The sequence below is a fragment of the Rhea americana genome, unplaced genomic scaffold, assembly GCF_003343005.1.
Source record: "Rhea americana isolate MKP2758 unplaced genomic scaffold, rheAme1 scaffold_508, whole genome shotgun sequence".
NCBI classification, from domain to species: domain Eukaryota; kingdom Metazoa; phylum Chordata; class Aves; order Rheiformes; family Rheidae; genus Rhea; species Rhea americana.
In genome coordinates, this window is record NW_028186655.1 from 28,492 (window position 1) to 51,626 (window position 23,135).

At 50.1% G+C, this 23,135-nt stretch overlaps 1 protein-coding gene across 2 annotated transcripts in view; it reads right to left on the reverse strand.

Annotated features, from left to right (window-relative positions):
• Positions 1-23,135, reverse strand: part of CCM2 (CCM2 scaffold protein) — a 48,508-nt gene that overhangs the window by 18,368 nt on the left and 7,005 nt on the right. The window lies entirely within an intron of this gene.

Here is a 23,135-nt window from a genome sequence, read left to right on the forward strand (position 1 = left end):
TTTCCCAGCTACCAGCCACATACGTCCCCACTAGCAGCACCCCTAAAYCGATGCAAATCTGCCAGCACTCTTCGTTACTAGACTCCACGTTTGCAAATAGACACGCTAACGGTAGAAACGATCCCAAATCGCAGGGTGGGGGGCTACCTGGGGTTTCCCCTCCAACTTTTAGCTGTTTCGTAACTACTTTGTTCTTCAAGGTCTACTAAACTTATTGGGGCCTAGGGCTGTGCAGTTTTTTCAAGGCCTAAAATTCTAGTCCTTAAACTTCTTGTTCACATTAGAAAAGAAAAGCAAAAGAAAGACTGTCAGTCTTTGAAAAGGAGGTTAAGAGCTTCCTGCCTGACACAAGGCCTCCCAGATGGCACTCGGGGAAAGAGAGCCGCGTTCGGATGAGCCTTGCAGGGTTCAAACACAAGCTGAAGAGTCAGACTCAGAGGATTCATGAAAACAAGTTGCTAATTTCACAGACAGAGAATCAAATTAAAAAGCCAGAGTCAGTTATTTCCCCAATGAAATCCACCCGTTAGGCAGAGACAAAAAGAAGGTCAGCTACAGAAGAAGTGCTTGAAGGTCTGCCAGGCTCCCCTTGGTGCTTGTGCAGAGCAGAGTGGGCTTTAAACCAGCAAACTCCTCCTGCGGGCTTCCCACCGGGCAGCTCCCGCGACGGACAGCCGCCCATCAACAGCGCTCTTAAAACAGGCAAAGCAGCTGATCGCTAGGGACTACCCAGCCCTAGCAGCCCAGTGAGATTATTTTTGCAAGCAAGTTTGCCAACCTTCYACCAGTAAGCAGCAGAGGACGTGAAAGCAGCCTAGATTCTTGCAGGACACAGCTAGCCCCGAGTTTCTGACAAGTTAGTACGTTCTGGGAGAGATGGATCTCATTTCTCCTCGAAAGCCCTACAGCAAAGTCAGGTTYCTTCTTCTCGTTTGGCGACGAGCTGGCATGCTGCAACAGAAGTCAGGCGTCTGCCRCGCTGGGACGGGGAGCCGGGGCTCAGCCAACGTGACGCAGCTTGTTTCGAAAGGATCCGTGCATCCCGGCTCCGATGCTGCCGGCCGGGGAAAGAGCCGGCGCTGGCAGTGCCGGGCGTGCTGCCCCGCGTGAGCAGCTGCCTCCAGCGAGCTCGCTGCAGCACATCACATCAGTCGGTGTTCAAACCCCTGCCYGTTTTAAAGGTGGGAACACGGTCGAGAAGCCCAAACGCACGAGGCCAGCGCAACCGGGTGCTCCGAGGAGTCCCGTAGCTCCGGGCAGAGCAAGGCACGTGCGGTCACCTCCTCCCCGTGCCTTCTGCTGCTGACACCGCGTTCAGAAACCAAACAGCAACCCAGTCTGCTTAATGGAGCATTTAGGACCTGACTAACCAAGAGAGAATCTCTCATTGATGCGCGTAGCCCACTAAGGCAGACGGACCCRGAAACAGGCACAGGAGCAGGCAGGGGATCCTGCTCCATCAAGAACGGCGGCTGCGGTTAGGTTGCATTTTTTAAAAAAGACCCAGCTCACTTGATACACGCTCACGCACAGTGGAACTGGAAAGAGACTGGCAAGCAGTCCAGGGGCATCAGAAATAGCCTGTGTTGGTGAGAAATGGGAATATATTATAAATAGCTTCTCCCAGTTTTCTGAGAGCACCCAGTCCAGCTGACAGAGCGCAGGCAGACRTCAAGGCTGCAGCGGTGACGACCTCCTTCAGCTTCCTGAGTGGACGCCCAAGGCCAGCCCACCCCGGGAGCTCCAGCAATGCCCAAAGCAGGGGCTCAAGCCCTGCAGGGGCCCCGCTGGCRCGGCAGGGCTGGAGCCTGCCCGCAGAAGCAGCCCCCGCGCCCCTCTTCAGCGCTGGCTCACGTCAAAGCAGAGGAAATGATCTACCTCTCTCCATTCCTGGAGACCTGCCACTGGTTAAGGAAGAAGGCTCAGATGCCAAAGCTGGTCCTCCGCAAGGAGCGCCAGCAGAGCTCRAGGAGAGCAGGGCACCCCACGCTCTCCTGGCCTGCGCTGCAGAAAGCTCTCGGTGTAACAAAGGGCCCAGGGGAGGCAGTTAAGCAAGCAGTAATCTCAAGTAAAGCAACCTCACCCATAATTARACTTTCAAGGAGCAATTCAAGCAGGAGGCTCAATGCTCTCCTCCCCTAAAAGCTCTGGAGGCCAGTGGGAACAAGAGGCAAAACCAGTTTGCAACATCATTAGAGCCCACTGAAGGGTTTACAACATGCTGCACTTTCCCAGCATTTCACAACACAGATTTTGGAAAACGCTTTATTTGGTGTCCCATAGGAAGCAGCTCCCACCCTTCTGCATGTTTATTCTGGTGAAGTCTGGAGCTAGAGCTACAGGAGGGAAACGTGAGACAGGACACACAGGTTTTATGAAAAACTCCTTGTTGGGCAGCAGAATTAGCTGGCAACTGCATTTCCCGCTGCAGTCCAGGCCCGACATCAGAGGGACACAGCAGGGCTCCTGAAAGACAGTCCGGGGGCAACCGGCAGCAGGACCGAGACCCTAACTGCACAGGAAGGGCAGTCCAACATCACATTAAAACCATAATTACCGATGACGTACATCTTCCTCTCGTTCCTGGAAGAAAACCATGATCCTTTGGATGGGTTTGAGGGAGCAGCCTGTGCTTCATCTGACTTGGCTCTTCCCACAGCCCCCAGCCGTCCCCAGGTGAGCCCCCGGCCAGCCTCAGGCCCTGGCAGGCCCACAGCCTGTCTCCAGGTCCTGGCTCCCACGTGCCTTTGGAATTCCCGAGCAAGCTGTTTCTGGGAARAGAGGAGGATTTACACTTCATCTCCTCCACTGCTGTTATGCACTCTCAAACATCAGCTGGGCATGCCTCATACGAGGGGCAGAGGGAGCTTCTCTATCCACTYGGGTGGCTTATCTAAAATGCAAATTTGCAAAGCTAATTCTCCCCCAGCACATCTGCATGGGSATTAGGGGAGCCCAGGCTAAATGCAGGAGCACGCAGGGCCTCACAGCACCGTTCCTGGCCAGCACACTGCATGTTCCCCCACGAAAGCCTAGGCCCCAAATCCAGGTATCTTGCTCTTCAAGGGACAAGGTAACGTGAAACCAGAGTGCTTCCCGAGACAGCCACTGACAGCACACCAGGATCAGGCACAGCTTCTGGGCAGATTAGAAACATATTTTTGAATGGACTGAAGATGTCAAGAATCAATTCAGTGCAGCCAAACACCTCCACAGTCTCAAAGGAATCACAGGATAAGGCAGCACAGGTACAAGGAAGTCAACCAAGGCAAAAGGGGGCTCCTAGCCCTCTTRCCATCAGCTGAGGAAGCCAGTAAGTGAAGGAAAGGACTACAGAAAGGACCTAASAAGGAAGAGAAGCCACTGGAGTTGCCCATAATAACAAAATATGAAAYCAGGCATGACAGTGTACACTTCACATTTTTAGAGAAGAGAGCTAATTGCTAATAAACAAACCAGCATCAACCTTCAGTGGGGTGATGCTGCAGAAACCAAGCCTATCAGCCYGGCTAGGAGCCGATGCTGCTCCAAGGGAGGGAGCCCCGTGAGAGAGCAGTGGCACTCCAGCAGAGGCTGACGGGACTGCGTACAYGTTACAACCTGGGACAGACAGACAGATGAGTATGTACAGGGAAAATTGGGAGCCCCCGAAGTAAAAATCCACGGGTATAGCACTGCCAGAGGCAGGGGGGGTTATTTATAGTCTTCAGCATGTTCCACGGAAGCTGAAGACAGCCTGGGTTTATGTGGATCTTCACATTTGCCATCATGGGGTCACGCTATGTCAACACGAAGAAAGCTGCAACCCATCTCCGGTACATCCTGATGAGGAGCGCCAGTCGGAGGTTCACTCCCAACCTGCTTCCTACTCCTTGGTGTGCTCACAGAAGGAAGCCTTACCAGCCTTGTTTTGCTCTGTGCAACTGAGGTGTCCACCGTTTCCAGGTGGCAAATTATTCACAAGCTCTCTCCAGCTCTTTGGGTTAGGGCAACCAAAAGTTGCTCAGACAATAAAACACAAGGTTTACGATTAACATGGCAGCTGCTCAAAAACCCATTTCAAGGCAGATGTGCTCCCACCAAGTGCTCTGCAGCCTCAGGAACATGCTGTGGCTGCAAACCTCGTAACTTGCAGCTCACTGCATTTTTCTATCTCATCTTTAACAGGCAGTTTGGTAAGACAGCATTAAACATCTACGCACAGGGATGCTCTGCCAGCAGTCACCAAATCCAGGTCTGCACCAAGCCCATCCACAGCAGATCGCGGAAGGTGCCCCCTGGGGTTGCACACTGCCGCGCTGAGGAAAAGATCGTACGTACAGCTTAAGCCACCGCAAACCAGCACTGCCACGAAAGACGATCTCCCCCCGCTCAGCATTCGGGAAGCCTCCACGCACACCGCCTCAGAGAGCTCGCTTCTGAAAAGCCACCCACTCCGCTTGATTCACCGTTACGGGCTCAGCTCCCCAAGGCCACGCACGAGGGACAGCGCTGGGAGAAGGGCGAGCAGAGCAGCGCCTGCAGTAACACTGCTGCAAGCAGCTTCTCGCCATCGGCCTCCCCCTCCCAGCTCAGCTCTGGTTACACCAGGGCTTCAGGGGGGTTTTAAGTGCACAGGCCACTGGACCGAGCAATCACAGAATTAGAGTTTGAGGCTGGCAGGGACCTCTGGAGACCACCATGCCCAACTTCTGCTCAAGCAGGTGCAGTTGGAACAGACTGAGTATCTCCAGGGATGATGCCTCCACAGCCTCTGTGGGGAACCTGTTCCAGTGTTTGACCATCCTTACAGTAAAAGTGTTTCTTCTGTTTAAACAGAATTTCTAAATTCCAGTTTGTGCCCACTGCCTTATCCTGTCACTGGGCACCACTGAGAAGAGTCTGGTTCTAGCCTCTGCACTCCTCCCATCAACACCTATTGACACACACTGAGAAGATCCCTCCCCAAGCCTTCTCTTCTCCAGGYTCAACAGGACCAGCTCTCTGACCCTCTCCATGTGAGAGGCTCCAGTCTTTTTTCATCATCTTTGTGGCTCTCTGTAGGACTCCCTCCAGCAGGCCCATGTCCTTCTTATCCTGGGGAGCCCAATACTGGAACCAGCACTCCAGATGTGGCCTTACCACAGCTGAGCAAGGGGCAGGATCACCTCCCTTGACCTCCTGGCAMGGCTCTGTCTARTGTAGCCCAGGATGCTGTTGGTTGCCTTTGCCAGATGTCCACCAGGACCCCCAGATTCTTCTCTGCATAGCTAGATCAGACCTTTCCAAAGTGGATTACCACAACTCCACCCACCATGGACATCACAACTGCCCAGTCTGACCCAGTGAGCCCCAGTCCCCCAGCAAACTGGGCACATGTACCATGTGCAGCTGACACGACAGGGAGCCCTTGCAGGTGGTTTGCATCACATTTAGCTGCCACTTGARCTTCTGATAGCTGATGAAACACCCCAGTCAGGGCTCCCCTCCTGGCAGGCCAGAACAGGACTCCAGAACCACAACTCCATGAGGAGAAGAGACCAAGCAACACAGACAGCAGCATGAAGCTCATCCCTGGAACAGCTGATGCCCTACAATCCCTCATGGCTGCTCAGGAAGATGTTACTGAACTAGAAGAAAAAAAGCAACACAGAAGTCCCAAGAGCAGGTACAGACATCCAAGCAGATGTGACCTCTTCTAGTTTATACTGTCCCTATAATTAGGTTTATTCCACTGCTCAGCAAAGCACCACATTTTGACTTGGCCAGTACTCAAGCTCTTCCCCAAAGCAGCAGCCTACAGATTTGAACTAACAGAGCAAGAGTCAAAGAGGCAATTGCTCCTGCCCTCACTACATGGCTGACCGAGTTGCTCAGGAGGCAGCTCTCGACTTCAGTTTACAACGCAAAGGCCTGAGCAAAAGCCAAACTCCACGGTCCGCAAGCAGCTCAGCAATGCAGGCAGCAAGGCCAAACAGTTTCCCAACTGTTTAGCTAGCAGCAGCACCCAGCGGTCTCTGCCCSGGCTCTCGGATCAGAGCTATTACAGCATATTTCAGTATTGCTCAAGGAGCACGACCTTCCCCGATTATCTTTACATGATTAATTTCACAGTGGTGGTTTTGCCGGGGAATGCTGTTTGGATCAGGAGCACCGCTGCCACGCTCGTTACGAAAAGAGCTTGCAGCAGAACAAGCCGGTGCCGCAGCACTGCTGMGGGCACCGCTGAGCGCGTCAGTCAGACGACGCCACTACAAGGAAATGCCAGGTGGAGAACTCGGCCGCTCTTCGAGAGTCACCGGGCCAGCTCGGGAGCCCTCTTCAAACACGCAGGATGGAGACTGAAAACCAGCTGTTAGACGTGTTCCACCCCCCTTGCTGCCTCCCCCTCAGCCCGCCGGCTGGGCTYGGAGCCGAGGGGGCGCTCAGGCCCCGGCACACCAGCTGCCAACATCTTCCTTAAAGCCCTTCAGCCAAGGAGGGCTCCACGTTCCAAGCACCCCCGAGCCGTAAACTGGCATCATGGGGGCTTGTTCCTGGGCCATATCCGCTGTGCGGCTCGCGGGCGCAGCGGGATAAGGCTGTGTCGGCATTTGGTTTGAGAAACTGCAGACGAGTCAGCTCTGGGTTCATCGCTGGGACTTGACACGCCGGCATCTCATCCTGGTTTTGTTCGGTTAGCTGCTCTCCTCCCCACAACACTTTAGCATCCAGATATTTAAGTAAAACCATTCTTCAAGTAATTCCTCTTTGAAGTTAAGAGCTAAAAACTGCTTCTGATTTTTACCAGCATTAGCAAAATATTACAGAAAGGATTTTAAAGAGGGGCAGCTTTGGAAAACGATGCCAGCCAAGAAGTTCAAAACTAATCCAGCCCAGGACGCKCTGCCAAAAGCTGCTGAGAAGAAAGGTGATGCTTTGCAGTCCTGGATCCTGTTCATCCTCCCGACCTCTGTCAGCTTTCATCCCTCTGCTAAACCAAAGAGTCAGAGCCACAAACCCTTTTTCCCTCAACACTAAGCAGACATTAAGCCTAGATCTGCAACACACGCAACCAAACACATTGCACGGGTTCTGCAGAGCATCTCCTGCTTTGCCTCACTGCCCAGTGTCAGCTCACTCATGCCAGGACTGAGAGGCTTGGTGCGAGGAATCTTAAAGGCAATCCACAGTTTCCTTCCCTCATATCCAGCARGCTGGTCTAAAAGAGCAACATAAATTCAGAATGGTGTTTTAAAGGGTCTTAAACTACAGATTAAGTTAAATCTCACCACCAACCCTAGGCAAGGGAACAGGAACACGACATCCCGTGTTTTCCAGCCAGAGCAGAAAAAGCAGGCAGGTCTGCTCGCAGCTGTGAGGCCCTAAGTTCTGTTGAGGCTGGTAATTTACTTGAGCCAAATGATGTCGCTGCAAGAACATCTTTCAACACAAATGCCTTTCTCAGACAACACCCTACCACTGCATATTCTCAGGTTTGTACATTGAATAAGAAAACATATGGCAGGGTCCTCATGTAGTTTTGAAAGCACGCACTTGAGCAGATCCCAACCAGTGGGACCCGGTCTGAGGCAGAGAACAGAGCAAACTTAATCTCTGGGAGTATGTCATTTAGGCAAAGTAGTCCTCATTTCTCCTACAGACKGCAGTTTCCTCATGGATGAGGACCTGCTTGGATCCATCACCTGAAAGCCTAGATCAGGCACTGAAGCCAAAGGAACAGTCACACAGGTAGGATGCWAGGGATCACTGGGGACCTTGCAGCTCTTCCTACATTTTGGTGAGCAGCCTTCTTAGAAAAGGCAACTTTCCTTCATGGATCAAGAAGGAAAGATCCTGGGAGCTGTGGAGCCAGTGGCCCTAGGCTTTGCATGGAACTGTATCTGTTTCATGTTGTTTCTCTAGTGCAAGGGCAAAATCTTACTGCAACCTGACCATCCTYAAGGGCAGTTCCAGCAGTCATCTCTGCTCTTCCTGATGAGGTGAACATCCRATCCCACTACCCAGTATGTTGGGGGTTGGGAGAAGATGGAATAAAGCTCACTTCCTTCAACAAGGAGGCTACAAATTCATTTTATAGGAAAGGCAGCAAAAGGCAATATGCAACCCTTGCATTTTAGTGCCAGGTAAAAATAGCTTTGTGCTCAGTAGAGCGTGAAAGGAAGGATTTTGTTCTAGGTTACCGTTCTTCCCCACCCCACCCTGTTGGCAGTTTTCCAGCTTAATCAGCAGACACTGCCTTAGTCATCCATCCCCTTCTAACTCTGACTGCTTTCTTCAGACCAAACCAGTGCATAGATCTCATTCGGCTGGCCCCCATGTAAGTGAGAGACCCTCTTGATCAGCTTAACTCCTGYAGGGAAGGCTTTTATAGTCATCTTACCACCCTGCCCAGCAGGCATCTGCTATGACAGCCACTCCAAGTCCTCTTGTGGTCCCACAAGACCTAGCTTCACCTCTGCTGGGCTGTACTGCTTGTGCCTAGAGGATCRTCTGGAGTAAGTGGACCCCGGGGCCTCTCGGCCTCTTCCCTGCCTCCAGCAGGGAGAGGCACAACTTGCATGCGCAGGGGTCAGCAGAGGCAGCAGCAGATTAGGAAATGAAGGATTCTTAGTTCAGTCAGAYTATATTTGATTTCAAAGCTGTTCTCACAGACAAGCACATTATTAAATCCAAGTAATGCAGAAACATATGATTTCCTTAAAGAAAGTGAGCTAGCACCCAAGTCAGTTAAAAAAAAAAAAAAAGACATGCTCAGGACTCGCACAACAGTTACACAAGAGCCCTTTACAAAACAAGGCTGAGCTCTGTGTTTTCCCATTTCAAGCTGCCTTGCCAGCTAAGCTGGGCTCCAGCTATGCTGACAGGATTTTCCTTTAAGGCAAGAGGAAAGGAATTTTCCCTGGCTATTTTTAGCAGTTTCTCCTCCTGAAGAGATTCCTACGCTCCAGCTCAGACCTCCACCCACAGCTTTCATGTTCTGATGCAGATGGGAGCAAGGCTGAGCTGATGCATCTGGACAAACAAGCCAGAGGCAGAAACACATGGCAGGTCTTCCTCAAAGTTTGCAGAAACAGTTTTCAGCTGCTYCTCTGAGCAAGCAGCTGCAGGCTGACGGAGGAAGGCATCAGTACAGCCTCCTCCTGGGTTTGTTCCCTGCGGTAAGGTGAGCAGCACCTCTCGACCTCGGTGTCAGCACAGAGCACCCCGCATTGCGGCACAAGCGGCTCAGGCCTCCRATCCCATGAAACTACAGCTCACAGGTCTCAACCTCTAGCTGCCTCTTCTCCCATTTCACWAATCAGTCTGCAGGACTAGGTAGGGCTTGAGCCCTGTGGATGAGAAGAGGAGCTGAGCTCACTCTTCCCCAAACAGCCCAGAACTTCCACATTGGCACCACTTCTCTGCTGTATCTTTTTTGGGGGGATCTGGCACATGCTCAAGTTGCAAGATGGCAGCAGTAGGAAATAGCCTGAGACCAGTACAAGCAACACCTAGGAAGAGCTGGCCAGAACAGGGTTTTCCAGGTGTTGCTGCAGTGCAAGTACTAGCTGGGCTTTTGATCTTTATTGACATTTGCAGAAAAATGTGGTAAGACCAGTTTATTTGCAGCCTTTCAGGAATTGGTATTTGGAGCACACTTTGGAGACAGAATTACTATACTATTTTTCCACATTTTCCAAGGGGTCCTGCCAAAAATTCGGAGATCAAAAAAGATGCCTGCTAAACTGTCTGAATGCCTGGAACCAAGAAAAGTAGAGTCCTTAAAACTAGAGTGCTAAAGCTGTCTGGCCACAGATGAGTCCATTAATTCCAGTTAGAGCCATATATTCCATTTTTGGCTGGGAGAAAGGAAATGCAAGATGACCAGTTTTGCTGTGCTGCAGCCTGGCTCCAGTTGCCAAGCCGGATGGCAGATCCTTGGGATGCTTTGCCCTGTCCTTACCTTAAGGAGTACCACAGCTGCACACAGGCAAGCAGGGAGACAGGAAGACAAGAACGTTCACTCATCCTTCTCTTCCCCCTCTTTCACCAGTTTTTAGCGATGTGCTCTGCCATGATTTTCATCCTCTTGCTAGGTAGCTTCAGTTGATGCATAAGTCATCTTCCATTCAGTATTATTAACGTAAGCTGCTTACAAGAGAAGTGTTTATGCCAAAGAGTAAACCTTCAGCTCTAGCATCCTTTTAGAAGGAACATGTGCAGAGGTGTAACTTCTGATTACATTGGACAGCTAAGATTTTGAACACTTGCCCRATTTCCAAATTCAGCCATTTGCTTCACATTTCCGAGAGGGTTTTTTTTTGTCCAAGAACAACCAACCAGGATCCTCCCCTAAATGCAGCTTCAAGAATCCCACTGAAGTTGGAGGCTCACACTAAGAAATCCCCRGAGCTGAGGCTGCCACACGCCCCTCCCCAACATACCAGAAGACTCAAGGCGCAGGCATTTGCCAGCAGAGCCAACTCAGGGAAGTCCCACTCAGCTCCCACCACTTCTGCGCCTCCCTTTAGTTGTGCCAGCACAACAGGTCATGCAGCCTCGTGGTGAACAAGATCATGGAAGCAACCATTTTCTTGTTAAATAGACTCCAAGAAGCACTCGAGGAAGCACGGTCTGAACCATCAGAGCTCCAGCCCTGCACAGACCACCCCTAGGCAAGGCAGCTGCATCCCTCCCCAACRAGCCTTCTTGGCCTGCCCCTTCCCTGCAAGGCTGGCACAGACCTTGCAAGGCCACAGAGCTGCTCTTTCACATTGTGGGGCAAGTTTTCACTCCGCCAATCCCAGAAAGAAGGAAGGAAAGCAGCTCCACACAAAGAGCCTGGCAGCTCATGCTACGTTTAGAGAACTGGTGATGCATTTGCTTCAGTGGAAGGAACTGCTAACACAGTCTCCCTGCTGAAGTTTTCCAGCTCAGAGCTTACCAAGCCATTCCCTGCACCACAGCAAAACTAGCTCAGTGACAACAGCACATACCATGACGGTGAGGGCCATGGTGCCTGGCAGGTTCCCATGCCACACGAGTCTGCAGCCCTTGCTCTCTTCTTTGTCTGCAGCCAGTGAAACACCCAGGGCTTGGTCAGCTTTAGTCAAGCAGAGCAATTTCCCAGACCCTCCCACTGCTTATTAAAGAAGAAAGGGAAAAGCCGTTCTCAGGAACTGTCCATCCCAGGCACCGTTTTAAATCCCCCAAGAATCTCAGACAGGAGCTGACTGCAGAGATAAAGGCCAGCTCCACCCTGACAGCAGGGAGGGAAAACAAAGGCAGAAGGTGCTGCCGGACCCCGCCGGCTCCGCGCCTGCCTCCCACCGCAAGCAGGACCGGGCTCGCTCCAGGATGGAGCTGGGGTGAGCTCTACTCCTCCGCTGTGTTAAGTCCAGTTCAGTGCTGGTACTTGCAAGGGCCAGGACGATGCCAAGTGGCCRCTGAAATGTGATCTCCTGGGCAGGTTTGCAGCTCACAGGCCTTCCCCTGCTTTTGTTCTGCAATCAAAGGTCGCACCAGCAGCACAACAGGGAACTGCTTAGGAAGGTGTCCCGCGGCACAGGATGAAAACCAAGCTAGGGAACACAGCCTGGATGAAACTTCCCAGCAAGCCTGGCTAGATCAGTAYGATTACTCACAATCCTCAGTCCACCAGAGTGGGAAAACATATAAACAGACTCTTGCAGAGATCTGTCAGCACCAGCCAACACTTCAGTACAACTGCTCCCGTGAGYCCACACACGTCATCTTGCTTTCCGCTCTTCTCAGGACCCTCCAAAGGAAATGCTGTTGCAGTAACGATTTTGAGGAGGGGGARTCCTGCTAGACCACAGTTCCCAGCCCAGCTGCCTCTTCCAAGCATCGGAAGCAGATGTCAGGGCCACCAACRCTGACAAGATCAATACCCCAGCTCCAGGAGGTAGCTGGCTCCCCCAAAAGATCCAGTGGAGTCAGGCAGCAAGGCTGAGTGCACAGAGACCCTGTCYGAACCATGGCACCAGGGCACAGGTGAACAGACATCAGGCAATTACAGACAAGGTAAAGTTGTGATTTACCTGCACTTCTCATTTAAGGTCTCTTCACAGTTAGAGGCAACCCAAGACCCCAGTAAAGCAGAGCTTTGGCTCTGGAGAAACTGAAGAAAGAGTTTGGTGCCTAAAAATGGAGCAGCTTTCTGGCATCTTTCTGACWGCCAACAGGCAACAATTTATGTTGCAAGAGTTTGCTGGCAGAGTTTGAGCCACAGGTAAACACAGAAGTGAAGGTATTGGAAGAGGTCCACCTGACTGCAGACTTCACCATTGAAAGCAGCAGCTTTTAGACAGGTTTGCAGGACTGATGTTACTGGCCTAGACAGTCAAAATTGCCTGGCTGAGGGCAGCACACAAAGTTTGTAAAATTTGTCCTGAGCTATGCTTGTAAAGCACACATTACTTGCTTTTAGCTGCTGTAACTTCATCCTACAACTCAAGATCGACACAAGGCTTTATATTCTTGCCTAGTCTGAGACAAAAGCCACACAGTTCTTCAGTAGTGTAACCAGGAGACTGCTCAACCTTTGAGGCAGCACATGGCAATGTCAAACACTTCAAGCCCCCAAAAGACAAGGCGGCAGGGGAAGGAAAGGAAGCAGCAGCCACAGGAACATCTAAGCTCCACTGTGCTTGACCAAGTTGGAGGCCAACCTTGAGCACATCCACTTTAGTTACTGCCTTTCAGAAAACTATTCCAATTCTTCGCATGCTTAAGAAGTGAAGGCAAAATCCCCAGATCTGCAGTCATGTAGTTTATGACTGTCTTGAGGATTGTCTCACAGGAAAATAACCTCTGAATTGACTCAGTCTAGACATACGTTGACTGACGTGTTTTTGTCTTGACTATCAGGTAAAGAATCTCAGGAGGTTTTTGGCAGTCAAAAGCAGGTCTGGTTTGTTTTAGCACATTCCCTGGGACTCCAGCATTTAGAAACAGAAGCCAAAAATCCATGGATTAAGAATGAATGTTTGCAGCTTGAGCACCTTAAAGCATTTCTTTCCTTCTCAAGATATAAAGTGTCTAGATTGCAGTGCTGAGGGCACTGAGGAGCCACCTCCTCCCGGGCCTTAAAAACAAAGAGTGCAACAGGGGTGCCAACCTCTGGGTGCAAGAGGGCTGCTGGAAGCCTYCCCTCCTGCCTGAGATACCCTGGGATTACTCAACTTTAAGTTCCTCAAATTGAGGATGCCATGGAAGATCTTTTGAACTCCAGAGAAAAAGCTGCCTACGAACTACTGCTTTTAACACTATCCCTAGCATAGTAGGGTTGGAAACTTTATATATTCTTACACAGAAACACTTAGAGAAAAGGTAGTTTGAGATGGCTATGCAGTGAAAGACAGGCCTAGAGTCAGGCAATGCTAAGTTCACTGCAAGCCAGCCTTCACCTGGCTGCTCAGARGTACACATCAGGCAGAGGTCACAGCCCACTGCCATGCAACAGCTGCAGGAGATTAAGCAGCTTTTTCACATCRGTGTCTCTTAAGGAAGCCCAGAGAGTGCCAAATGCACTGTGTCCTAAAGTCAGGCTATGGATATTTCTTCCTAGTTTCTCTAATAAGCACTTACGCAAAATACTATAACAGCAATCAGTAAAACATTTTGCTCTAGAGCCCATCGTTTTAATCAGCACGCTAATCAACCCTGTCCTGCTGAGAAGACAGGCCAAAGCCAGCTGGGGTAGGCTCTCACAGGCTGTCCCAGCTATATGGATTTCTGCAGGGYTTCCATTCTCTTTTAATACCTGCATAACTTCAGAAGCAGCTATGCAGGATGCAGCGATCTTTGCTGCAGGCAGCCCACTCGCAAACAAGCTCTCCTGAGCATGGCTCAGGCCTCGGGGAACACGCAGGGTCTACAGAAAGCCTCAGGACGTCCTAGCCAAATACCACACTGAGACTGTCACTCAAAATTCACAGCACCTCCAGCTCAGTAGAGGCAGCTAACGTGGGGTAACTTAAAGTAGTCATTGCTGAGCTATGTGGACACAAACTATTTTCAAATACCCCGATATCTCCTCCTAAAACTAACCTCCCCCTGCGCATAATGATCTCARCCAGCAGTATTTTCCAGGAACTAAGCCAGCTGAAAATGCAGTGGAACYGAGCACCATCCTGCACAGGTCCTGCAAGGACAGGAACATCTCCCAGGGTGACATCCACCTCCTTGTGAGCAGAGGCCAGAATTGCTCCCTTAAATCCGAGGCTGTTCCAGCTGCCGGGGCAAGTTCATCTTGTTTTCAAGACTTCCAAAAGCTCGCAGCATGCCTGCGTCCACACAGCCAGGCGCTCCTGTTGCGCTTGAGGCAGACAGCTTCCCTTTATAGGTGGAAACAAGCAGTCCAGACAGATGGTGKTTTTTTTCCAGCAGTAAAAACAAGAAAATAGCTTTTACCCACAAGGAGGCACCTCAGTCTTTTCTCTCATGTCACAGGCCCAAGATCCCATGGCATCTTTGAGGACAACTAGCAAATTTAAATTGCACAAGTGTTTTTCAAGTGTCCACTTTGTATGTGGGTCCTTCAGCACCGCTAGGCTGTCTGGAGTGCCCAGGGAGGTGCACTGCTGCCAAACTTGACAGTATTTTAAGCTATTGCCTTAGAAGGTTAATAATATCTCACACCCTTCTCTGAGAAGAGGCCTAGCCTCAGCCACCCTGGCAGCTCCCACAGAGCAGGCTCATCTACAAGCTAGAAGCTGAAGTTCAGAGCTTCCTTCCTCCCTAGGAAAAGAGCWTTTGGTTGGTACATAGCACTCACCCCCTAAAGCCACAGGCTTCACCAGCTTTGTTTGACAGCAAAATCCACAGAAACGCACCCATCAGAGCCATCACCAACAGACCAGCAGGTTGGCATGCCTTGCAGGGGGAGAGGAAAGGTAGACCTGCCCCACCAGGCAGCACYGAGCTGCCAGACCACATCAAGTCACCTCAGGGGACTTCCAAAATCAAAAGCTCAGCACTGCACAGGAGTCCTCAACCCCTCYGATTTTGCCTCTTGCACAGCCTGCTGTTCACCTAGGCACACCACATTTCCCAAGCTACAGATTTACAGACACTTACAGGAGCTTAAAAAGGGCAACAGGCCTCAGTCCAGAGGGGATTTCCAGAAGGAACACAAGCCRTGTTTGTTGAGTTCAGCTCCTGACCTTTACCTTCAGCCACTGCCAAACGCATCCTACAAGCAGGAACCTGCTGCAGCTTGCAGGAGAGGACCCCAGGGTTRAAGGAGATCACAACCTGAAGCAAAGGTGGTAACACCTCTTCATACCTGCCTGGCAATCYGCATCTTGAGCTACACAAATGCACTGGTGACATTACTGATGCATACTTCTACAGCAGTACCAGTGAGACCTCAGCTTTTGGCTACTGCAGCTAAAGGACGTTGAGCCCTGGATGCTCCCCTGAAAAGCAACGTGAATAATAAGAGGCTGGAAAACACCTCTAAGGAGAGGTTGAAAGAACCATGCTTTAGAAAGTAAAGTCCCAGATCTGCTTTTAACAGCAGAGCCATTTCAGCTTCTGCATGCAACATCTAGGAGAAACTTTCAGCAGTTATCCTTCCTGTGGAAAGGAGATGGACTAGATAACCCCCTTCCAGCTCTGTTAGCCACACTGTTACAGGACACAGACAGGACACTCTGCAATTTCTTTTTAAACAGTTTTTTTAATCCACCCCTCTCCACAGGCGACACTGTTCCACCAACCCTTCTTCTGACTGAGCTCTGGTCCTCCTCTGCTCTCCCGAGACAGCAATAGATGTGACCCAACAGTTCGACTGCACCACTGCTCTTTGGCTGCCTGCACCTGAGCCACTTGGGATGATGGGTCTTGAAGGCTGAATCCCACCACTGCCAGCTCGTAACACAAGCTCAGCCGGTCTCTGGAGATTTCCCATGCTTCCTGCCTTCCACAGAAAACTCTTCCAGGAGGATCCACATCTCCTGCTATTCAAGAAAAATTAAACCAGGAAAGGTGGCTATTCTTTTTAAAGAAGCTTTATTTACCTAATAAGGTTAGAAAACAAAAACACAGGGAGGCCCTGAAGTTCACTCAGTGTGTTGTCTGCATCTAGTGGTGCAGAGTGAACTTTCTATGTTTGTTCTTAGAACTTAATGTATTTGCTTTGGTTAAGAGAAGTCTGTTTGGTGAATGTCCACTACATGAGCACTGGGAGGATCTGGTATTACRCTTACAGTTAAATATAATAAAAATACTTCAGGAAACAAAGAAAAGCCTATTAAAAGGTTTGTGACTAAGTCTGCAATAGTCAGACAAAGCAAAACATCTGAAGCACTGTATGGAAAAGTGCTTTTAATATCTCTTCTGAACGATATTGGAGCCAGTGAAACAGCAATCCAGTGAGCAGACAAGAGAAGTGCCACTAGCACCAACCCCCTGAGCTATTTTCAAGTGAACCAGGAGAGAAACCCCGCTGCCTGCACACACACCACAAGACAACAGCTCTCAAACACAACCACACGTTCCTGGAGCCTGGGTGTGCAAGGCAATGGGGCACTGCCCCAACCCACCCTCCTCTGGGGTTACCCCCTCCAATACAGCAGCATAGCTGCTGCACCCAAACCTGCTAGCAGACCAGCAAACTCAGGGAAGACCTACTACCTGCAAGCTACACTGGCAGATGGGAGCAGGGAGGTGGAGGTGAGAACCTAGGGCAAGAGCCATCACGCGGACCAGCTGCAGCCTGGTAACACTCTGCGATCGCAAATGCTCCCGCTGTTGGTCGCTTCCTCAGGAGCAGGATCAGTCATTTGTCTCTGGATGAGGTAACATGATCCATGAAAGGATATTGATGGTTCAGGTGTCACAAGGCTTCCTGACCTCTCTCTCTCTCACATACACACAAGAAAAAAAAATGCTTCAGCATTTGTCAAGGTCAAAGCCTACAGGCTGCGATTTAGCCACCACTCAGCCCGACTTCTGACATTTCCTCTGTTATAAGCCAACCGCTTAAGAATATTTACTTAAAAGCTTTGCCAAGACTTTGAGAAGCCAGTGATTTAAGGATCTTTTTACCATTGGCATTCCTGCCCACAGGAACGCAACTGCAGAGGGCAGGGAGGGAAATAAAATCTCTGGTTACACCCTGCCCACAAATGGGTCAGCTGGGCTTTGACCTTTATGCTCTGCATACTCCAGCTTCTGCCATAGTCTTGGCAGTTTCATAGGTTTYCTTAAACCCTTCCACTTTGTTTTGCTGCCAAAGTTCATTTATTTCAGATGTTTTTTCAGCTCGCCACACTGTAAATACACAGACCAACTCACCTGAGAAGCCAGCTACCCYGTGCCCAGTGCAGAGGGTCTTCTGGAGAGTGGGAGGTGAGGCACATTTTGAAGTTATTTAAATAAGACTGCTGCAAAGGAAATCATAGGCAGATCTGCAGAATTGAGCCAAAGTCCCTCAGGTTTTCATTACATATGCCCCCAGTTCGGCTTTTACCTGCCCTTAAGGTACTAKAATACATTAATAGGAGCCAAGGCCACCTGGATGTCCAGTGCCACTGCACCAATTTTACTGAAGACTGCCCTCCTCCCTTGGAAGTACCAATAGAGCTGATGCACTGTATTTTGGTCATCCTGCCTTTCCTCTGGGGAACCTTAGTCTCTTAAAAGCAAGGTGCCAAAATAAAGATTAAGGTAGGAAATAGCTGTAGTTTGATACCAAAAAATGGAAAACAAGATGAAAAAAAACAATGTGAGTCTCCCTCCGGTCTGTTGAGTCCTGCACAGATGCCTGGGCTGGTCCCATCAGCACTAAATCTCTTAAATCACAGAGGGAAGAAGTTAGCCTCATGCCATCCTGCCTCAGCAAGCAGCTCATTTCTCCAGGCATCTGATTCCCATCCTTTCTCCTCCCATAAAGAACAGGAGTTCTGTGCAGTCAGGGGTATCAGCACAGCTCAGTAACTAGGATGAGTGAGTGCTCTAAGGTACCAAACTGAAGGTTCTCTCCTTCATCCGACAGGGTTGTGGGTTCAAATCTCATTTTCAGCAGTTATCACTTAGCAATCCCAAAGCTCTGCCAGCCTCTCATAGTTGGTTTGTTGAGCACTATATACTGCACCCTCAACACAGCTTGCAATGGTGCAAGCCTGTCACCATCTCCCTTGTAATGTCATTTAGCAGCTTGGTGCTGACAGCTATCTCCTTTCCTCAAGGAGCAGCCAGTGGCCTGCATCTGTTGCAGGTACCAGCAGGCTCTAGGTACACAGATACACCACAGCATGGCAATAATCTTTTCTTCCTGAACCAGGTMATATTCTCAGACTTGGGAGAGGCAGATTAGTTTCACGAAGATTTTGGGGAAAGACAAGAAATGGACCAAGAACTCCCCAAAACACAACAGCAGAGGATTAAAATTCAAAGGGATGTAGAGCTAGTTTTCAAATGCTTTGCCCCTCTCACCTCTGCCAGGGATACCAGAGAGGGTAAAGGCAGCTCCTGTTGTACTTTATATCCACGGACCTTCAGTGATAGAGTTCATCATCTTTGGTTAGATTATACCTGCATGTGTCAGCCTCTGCAACTACTCTTCTTCTGCCTTAGCAGACACCCAAGAGGTGGTTGACAGTAGATATTGTCACTGGGGCCAGCTAAGAGAAGCCACCAGACCATAGTTACTGACTGTAAACATGAACATACAAGCTCATAAAAGTGGTTCTGCTCTGAACTCCAACTGCCACTGCAACATTGACACCCAGATGCAAGATATCCAAAGAAAAGTTATAGCTACTCATTAGCAAAGGCTTCGCTTCCAGCAAACTCCAGCTGAAACCCCAGCTCTTGAGAGCGCTCACCACCATGGATGGCTCCCTGGCTAGAAAGCTGCTGCCTGACAGATAGTAGCACACCTTCTCACAAAACAAGCATTTCTTGTTGTATTTTTAGTACGTTCTGTAGGCTGAGAATGAGTGCTAAAGACCTTTGCTGAAAATGAAGCCTGAGGTTTCTGAAGTTTCAAAGCTGGCTGCATTGCCTGTTTATACATGCTGATCACCTCCAGGGACCAGAGTGTGGTAGAGCAGTTGTTCCTACTGTATCCAAGATGAAGCACCCAGCTGATTGGGCTGCTCTGCTTTGTTCTTGGTGCAATGAAAGTCAGATGTTCCTTCACAGCAACAGAAAGGAAATACACTGGAGTCAAGAAGAGCRATTTCATATGCTGTGCTGTTGACTGTTAAACTTCTTTTAAAAGATACTCCCACATCTGGGGTAGGACTGCCCCATTTCTACCAGCTCTTGGGCAACAGAAGTGATCAGATATGACAAGTGCAACTTCATACCTTGTTTTCCCTTCTTGGCCAGCATTACAGGTGAGTATTTCTCTGGTTACTGAGAGCACCACAAGACCTGGGAGTAACTCTCCCACATACCCCCCCCCATAGCACAGGTCTGAAGCCTCCATTAAACTGTGTGGTGCTGAGGAGGAACATTTGTCACTTGCTGATTGACATTCACTGCAACTCAGTGCTAGGGCAAAAGGATCAAAACGCCCTGGAGGCTAATACACCTYGCAAAAGGCAAGATAAAATATGGAGATCTGAAGTCTGTGCAGGACCAAGACACTGTCCTGACAGCAGAGTGCCCCAGGCCTGGGGAAGGATCGGAGGCTGCTCTTCTGCAGAGTACTGGTGAAATGAGCTACTAACTCTCTGCTAAGCCATCACTAAGACTTGCAACTGCACTAGTCATAYGGGAAATCTGGGGGCTTCCTCAAAACATCCCTGAAAACTGCTCTGTGGGCTGCCATGGAAACGAGCCCCAGACCAGAACCACCCCCCAGAGCAGAGCTCTCAGGCCTTCCTCAAGACAGCATGCTTCAAATAAGACCCCTGTGTCAAGGCAATGTGCCAGAAATACTGTAACTGCTCGAGTTCAATAGCTCTCTCAACTAAACAGGCATCATCTTGTACCAGAATGCTACTTCTGTGTGGTTTCAGGTTCTCATCAGTACACAACTCCTTTTTCAAAAGTACAGGCGGTTTATCTGCTTTCTGGTTGTTACATCCAAGCAAGGGAACCTGCAGAAGCTGAAATGCAGTATTAAGAGTTCCTCTGCAAACCACAACAACTTATGAGGGCTCCAAGGTCGGGGATACCTCCTGCTTTTATCTGGGCCTAGAAACCAGAATACTGATTTATGATGTGTTGGGTCAGGGTTTCCATAAYGGAAAGTTTTATTGAGTGCAAGTTACATTTTTGAAAGCTTGTATCATTACTTGAGCCARTGTCACTTGTGAACTATGTTGCTTTAGGAAGCTTCAACTCTGTCTGCCCCTCTTTACTGAGCAGCAAAGCATGCATTTACTGAATTACATGGTAGAGCTATTTTGCACTGAGCAAACCCACAACAGCAAAACTATTTCAACACAGGCATGTGAGCCCAAGAAAAAAAAATCTGTGCTAGATTAAGTGTTATTGCAGGATTTGTCCTTTTCCATGCTATTCTCAGCAACGAAGCAGCAGTTAGGTGTACAAATGAAGGTTACACTGCTTACTCCGTCACAGTCTGCTTCCCAGGACAGTAAGTGCCCAGTGCACAGGCTTCTGTGCTCATTAATGGCACAGGTATTAAWGGTAGCAGGCAGGATCCTCCCTGAGCCACAAAATATGGCTGGCACAAAACATCTTGCTCCTATTAGCTTTGAATTTTTCCCCACAGTTCTGCCCCATCCCCTGTTATCAGCTACCCTCTCTGGAGGCAGCTTTCCCAGAGCATTGGCTCAGGGTTGAGATGTCACTAACCTGCTTTTACCAGCGAGCTGACAGGAGTTACACTGCTCATTAGACTGCCTGTAGGGACACYTGGAACAGTTACAAGCACTTCTTGCACTCCTTATGTTCTATATTGGCAGCAACCTTCTTCATCCATAGCTTTGATTTGCAGTGTAGAGGCAAACTCTCCAGATGTTCCAGATCTAGCCTGACATTTGAGCAGGAGAGAGTAAAGCCCTGTCTCACATAACCCCTAGGAAAGCTTCCATAAAGGGATTTCTCCAACAGGTAAGAAGGGTCCAGGCAAGACGCAGCTGTCAAGCAATTCAGATACACACCATTACTTACCAAGCCCAAGAGGCTAAAGATCAAAACTGGGACCATTTTCATGGCTCTGAAGCCTTAACCCTGGCTAAGGGACCCCTCTCATCCCCCCACCGCCATGGGTCTCCTCTGCCTCAGATGAGCTCCCCAAGTAGTGATCTCCCAGCTCTGCCCATGCTCCAGCCAGCTCCACAGCACTGCCCCACATCTGCCCCTTCCCACMAGCCCAGCTGACTCTCTCCTGCTGCATCTCCCTCAGAGGGAGGAACCAAGTCCAGGACATATGTCAAGGTGGAAAGTGGCAGAGGCAAAGCCATCTTATACAGCAAGCAGCAGCAGCATCCAGGATGCTCTCACTCCACCTCCCACGACCACCCTCAGAAGAAAAGAATATTTAAGTCTCAGCTCTTGTGAAAACCGTAGCTGATGCTCTGACATATCTCCCCCAGCCTTGGACAGGGAGTGTCTCACTACCCTGCTGGTGCTCTATTTTGGCAAGTACTTCTGCACACCCTTGCCCATGAAAGCAAATACAAAACAAATACACCTCCAGTAAGTGTTTGGAGCCAGAGTGGTTAATGCAAAGCATCTGATTACACAGGTCATGGCTAGCTGGAAGGTATTTCCTGAATAGAGATCTATAGCTGGAAGTCAGGATATCGCTCTGACTCTGAACCAGAGCTTTGTCTTCCCCCACTCCAGTGGGTGACATTTCAGTGAACTTGCCTCTGGTCACAGCTGTTATTCATATCCTGGTGCTAAACTCACACCAGGGAGGACAAGGGAGGAGACAAAGACACACAACAGAAGAGAGGAGAAATGGGAAAGAAGCATGCCCAAGAAGTTTCTGCAGAGCCAAAGCTGGTGAGGATCAGAAAAAGCCCATTTTCCAGCTGGGAGGGACAGAGCTCCCAGGAACCTGTGCACAGGCCCACACTGGACAGCATTCACCAGTCATCCAGAAGAGGGTCACTGGTGAGGCAGCAACATCTCCTGAAGACATCAAGTAGAGACTAGGACAAAAACACGAACACTTCACCCGCAGCCGAGCRGAGAGGCTGCAGTGGTGTCTGGAGCAGGGCACATGCAGTGCAAGCCCTGCCTCACACACCAGGTAGCGTCTCATCCATTTCTACCCACAACCAGAGTTGTTTGAACTGCTGCCCTGATGTGAAGCTCTGATCTGCTCATCCCACAGCAAATGRGGGAAGACTGGGAGAGCCAGGAAGGTCCTAAGGAGGAAAAGGGTTACCACAAGTCTGGAATAGTTTGTGCAACTCTTGATCAAGACTCCTTCAGCCCAGGACAGGAGCTCTCCTGAGGAGATGCTATTTGTAGACCTGTGAAGTGATACAGAGAAGGTTGACTGGGATTAGCTATTCAATGCCTTTCTCGAACCAAAAATAGGAGAAGCGCAGCCATCCCGGGCAGGGTCAGCAGAGGAAAGAGGCCATGCTGCTGCCTAACAGCATGCAAGGAGAGCACTGCCAGGGCAGGCTGGGAGCCTAGGCTGCAGAGCAGCTCGCAAGCCTACCTCAGCTACGGAGACAGCACCATCAGTTCAGCATATCCTTGACCCGAGGGGGGAAACAAGCAGGGAACACATCCCTGTTCCCACCCACGTGAGTGGCTGGGGATGGCCTTCACCCTGACAGCACCAGCCTCCTCGAGTCTCAAGGCAGAGCCAAGGCTCTCACAGCAAGGCATCTTATCTAATGGCTGGCTGCCAGAGGAAAGGGCCGCCCTGCTCCCTCCGCTGCTGCACGCCACAGCAAGGTGGTGCAGGAAGCTGGGCTGGCAGAAAACAAGTGCCAGGGCCAGTGCCAAGGAAGCAGCAGGAGCTGGGGTGGGAGGAAAGTCTGCTGCCCTTCCCAGCAGCCTAACCACTGTGGATCAAATCACCACCCTCAGCAATTCCTCCCTCTGCAGAGGACCACAAAAAAGCGCTAGAGGCACTGGCTTTTGTTCAGTCAAGCTCCAGGTCTCAAATGACTTCTCTCAAGCCTCCRACATCCTTATTTTGGGGATCTTGCAACACATTTGAGACCCTGCCAAARCTGCATTTCCTCCCTGTC